This window comes from Ranitomeya variabilis, chromosome 4 (assembly GCF_051348905.1).
Source record: "Ranitomeya variabilis isolate aRanVar5 chromosome 4, aRanVar5.hap1, whole genome shotgun sequence".
Classification (NCBI taxonomy): domain Eukaryota; kingdom Metazoa; phylum Chordata; class Amphibia; order Anura; family Dendrobatidae; genus Ranitomeya; species Ranitomeya variabilis.
In genome coordinates this window covers 232819288-232823538 of record NC_135235.1, presented here as the reverse complement: position 1 = coordinate 232823538, position 4251 = coordinate 232819288, and the positions used below count along the sequence as shown (strand labels likewise).

Here is a 4251-nt window from a genome sequence, read left to right as displayed (position 1 = left end):
TGTACAGATCAACGCATTTTGGCAAATGCGCATTTTTGTAAAATTTAAATTTTACTCGAATTTTCAATTTTACTTGAATATATGTGCTCATCTGTAGCAGGGATGCATAATTTTAAGAGCCTCAAGGCTAAAAATGCAGGGTGCCGATTGGCTTTCATGGCAGCTGATGACAAGCTGAAGGTTCCTGTTGCTACCATCAGTCTACTCCTGGGAAACCCTTCATATCAACTATATTCTGCAATACCTTGGCATATCAGTATATAAAAGAAGTGATCAAAATGTCACAGATTATGTCATTATAAAGGAGTAAATTATAATATTAAAAAAAGTTTCAAAAAATAATTGAAAAATATGTTAACGAATTTAGTGTTGAGCATTCCGATACCGAGATCCGATACTTTTGTGGTATCGGGAATCGGTATCAGGATTAATATCAATGTGTAAAAGAAAGAATTAAAATAAAAAATAGGGATATACTCACCTCTCCGGCGGCCCCTGGACTTTACCGCCGTAACCGGGAGCCGTTGTACCTAAGAATGCGCGCTTGAAGGGCCTTAGATGACGTCACGGCGCTCTGATTGGTCCGTAGCGGTCGCGTGACCGCTACGCGACCAATCACAAAGCCGTGACGTCACCTAAGGTATTTCAAGCGCTTGAAAGACCTTAGGTGACGTCACGGCTTTGTGATTGGTCACATAGCGGTCACGCGACCGCTACGCGACCAATCAGAAGCTGCGGACGTCTTCTAAGGTATTTCAAGCGCTTGAAAGACCTTAGGTGACGTCACGGCTTTGTGATTGGTCGCGTAGCGGTCACGTGACCGCTACGGACCAATCAGAGCGCCGTGACGTCATCTAAGGCCCTTCAAGCGCGCATTCTTAGGTACAACGGCTCCCGGTTACGTCGGTAAAGTCCAGGGCGCGTCAGAGGGTGAGTATATCCCTATTTTTTATTTTAATTCTTTCTTTTACACATTGATATGGATCCCAGGGCCTGAAGGAGAGTTTCCTCTCCTTCAGACCCTGGGAACCATACAGGATACCGTCCGATACTTGGTGTCCCATTGACTTGTATTGGTATCGGGTATCGGTATCGGATTAGATCTGATACTTTGCCGGTATCGGCCGATACTTTCCGATACCGATACTTCCAAGTATCGGACGGTATCGCTCAACACTATTAACAATATACAACTTTAAATGATCCCCTTTTTCCTATTAAACAATAATAATTAAAAAATGTTTTTAGCTATAGCTGCATTAATAAAGTCCAATCTATCAAAATATAAAATGCATACAATATAGAATACATTTAAAAAAAAAAATATGTAAAATTAATTAGAGTGAATGCAGGAAAGAGAAAAATCAATATATAGAAATAAATCTATAATAAAAAAGAGATGTTTGGTATTTCCACATTCTTAAAATCCAATGTAACACCGTACAAAATTAATCGCCAACACAATAAATGCAGGAAAAAAAAAATCGAAAGATTCCAACCTCTTATTATATTGGTTGTACTGAGAAATTGAAATTATTATAAATTTGGTGATAATTGTAATTTTGATTTTTTTTTTAGGACTTGGTCTACCATTGGGCTTGAAAAGGAAGCGCAGGGATGTTGGAAACAAGTATGTCTACAATGTTATATTATTGTAATGGTATTCTGTAAAGAAATCTAATATTTGTAAAATGTAATTAGGTCTTCAACTCTCTGTGCCCTGTTTGGATTCGCAGATGGTTAATACTGTGGCATTTAAGGGGTTAAACTGATTTAATCGTAATTATTGTCAATCCCAATGTTTCCGGGCAGACGTCAGCTGTATAACGCAGCCAGCCTCTGGTGTACAGAGTAGTCACGGCTTTGAGCGCCCCCCAGAAATTCACATCCGTCAGAAAGGGGGGTCTGAAAGCTAAATGGTGTTAAGGGTGGACATTCCCTCTAAATTATGGCCATTCGCATTAGTGACGTCTACGATGCTGAAATTTGGTCAGAAAATGGAAGGTGTTCGCTAAATCCAAATATTCCTGGTCAGAATATAGTTATGGTGGAGGCTTCAGCTCCAACATCATACAACATCCCACAACACTAGAGATGAGCGGATCAGGCAAAACTCAAATTCTCCTGTTCTCACAGATTTGCCCCGGGAAGTTCGAATTGTTATTCTGTGTGGTCTATCTCCAGACCCCAGATTTAAAAAATAAAGAAAATCCTTATTGTCACATCACCAGTCACCTCTCCGCTCCTCACTGTCACCCTTCCAGTCCTTGCTACCTCTTCAGATTGCCACCACTTGAACTGAAATCCCAGATTCCATGAGACTGGGCCAGGACTTCCGGGTTCGATTAGATAAGGAAGGGTTCTATACAAGTATGTGAAAGATTATGGCGTGAAAATGTCAAGGCCTTGAGGGCTCAGGTTTAGAAATCTCCTTGTCTTATCGAAACCTGGAAGTCCCAGCTCCGAGTGAAAGGCTGAGGAACTTCAACGCAAGCGGTGGTGATCTGAAGATGCGACAAGGACCTGATGGGTGGTGATGAGGAGTGGAGGGGCTAGAGTTGAGAGGCGAGATGTGAAGTTTTGGTGGCCTTTTATGGTTTAGAAACATGTCGGGAAGCGGACTCCTTCGCGTTGAGTCCATACGGAAGCAAATTACCAAAAAAAAAGCATTTTGACAAATGTAAACTTTTGAAAAAATTTAAGTAGAATTCAATTCCGCTCAAATTTATTGGTTCATCTCTGTAGAAGACATTTCGGTCTCCTAACGTTGGGTACTCAATGTATGTGGTCTATGGGTCAGTGGTATTGGGGAATAAAAGGTGTGTATGTCATATTCTTCAGCATTTCACATATATTGTGTGTTTTATTTTTTACTTGTTTTTGACGATTTTTGCCTTTTTTTCCAGCCCCTGAGTGTTTGGTCCCTGAATAAAAAGGTAATTCACATCTACACTTTATAATAACGCAAATTAACAAAAAAAAATTTATATCCCAATTTTAATAGTGATCCACAGGCTTCCTTGGTAATGATACAATAATTTTCTTTATCTAAAGATCTAAGCAGTATTCTTCGTCTTAATAGGCATATTGCACTGGTACACACAGATATATCTCTATATAATTGTAGACGTAGTAAAATAAAATTCAAACCCTTATATTTACTAAAAAAGTTACCAATAAATAATGAAGAGCAAATATGATAATCACCTTCTAAAACACTTTTGAAAAATAAACATCACAAATCCATAAATAAAACAGACGTATTTAGTATCTCAATAACTATGACAAAATGTGTAATACATTGAACATTTTATTTATGGAGATTGATGAACAGTGTGATTGTTTTTCTTTTCTTTTTATTAAGTAAATGTAAAAAAACCCATAAATGTAATGGCTAATTACATGCAAAATGGCCCCTAGAACATGGCAAAAAAAGAAGAATAAGACATCATATAGTCGTCGTGAGGCTTCCATGGAAAAGTTATGGTTGTTGCAACTAAGAATAGATGAAGAAAAAAAAAAGTCTAGTTGTTTAAACAAATGCATCACAAAAAGTCACTGTGCACATGTGTGAGTTGTGTCTGTGCATATCTTACATATCATTAACCCCTTCTCTGTCCCGCAGGTTCTGTGCCGATAAATTACATCTAATATTCTGAGATACTGTGATTCCTGGAAGAGACCAAGATATTGGAGGAAAGTTGTCACCTGAAACAAACAGCGTGCACAGAAATCCGAGGGTCTTCTATTTTCACTTACAGAAATTTTAGTTAAAAAAATCTTATAATAAATCATCTTTTCTTTCTTTATAAATCTGCAATAATGACTCATTAAGTGAAATCGATTAACGCAAATATCTGATTAGACCTGGAAGTGAGATTATCATTTCCAGGATAATAATAACAGTAATGAATTATTATAATGTACGGTGACGGATGCAGCAAATATTATAATCTGCTTATACAATAATAAATCATCCAGCTCAGCTGTGTTGTGTGCAGTAATTACTTCCACCACTAGGAGGCGATGCAGTGATGGACTGCGCCATACATGTAGTACAAGGCGCTAAATATGGAATAACATCTGGTCTGGGGGGGATTAAAGTAACATGGGTGTGTGCTACTTACCATTTGTGACCCTCTAAGGGCAGGGGTTGGCAATGAATTTTCCTGAGTGGACACATGAGAGACAGTGACTGTTGTGGAGGGCCAAAATTAATTTTGCTCAATATTAATATTAACATATTAATTA

General features: G+C 38.2%; 1 long non-coding RNA gene across 1 annotated transcript; it reads left to right on the top strand.

The window, feature by feature from the left end:
- Nucleotides 1-1577: 1577 nt before the first annotated feature.
- LOC143768749 (uncharacterized) lies at nucleotides 1578-3987 on the top strand. The gene is made up of 3 exons (XR_013214007.1): nucleotides 1578-1630; nucleotides 2907-2936; nucleotides 3626-3987. It is a non-coding gene; the product is annotated as an uncharacterized LOC143768749 (long non-coding RNA).
- The last annotated feature ends 264 nt before the right edge of the window (nucleotides 3988-4251 follow it).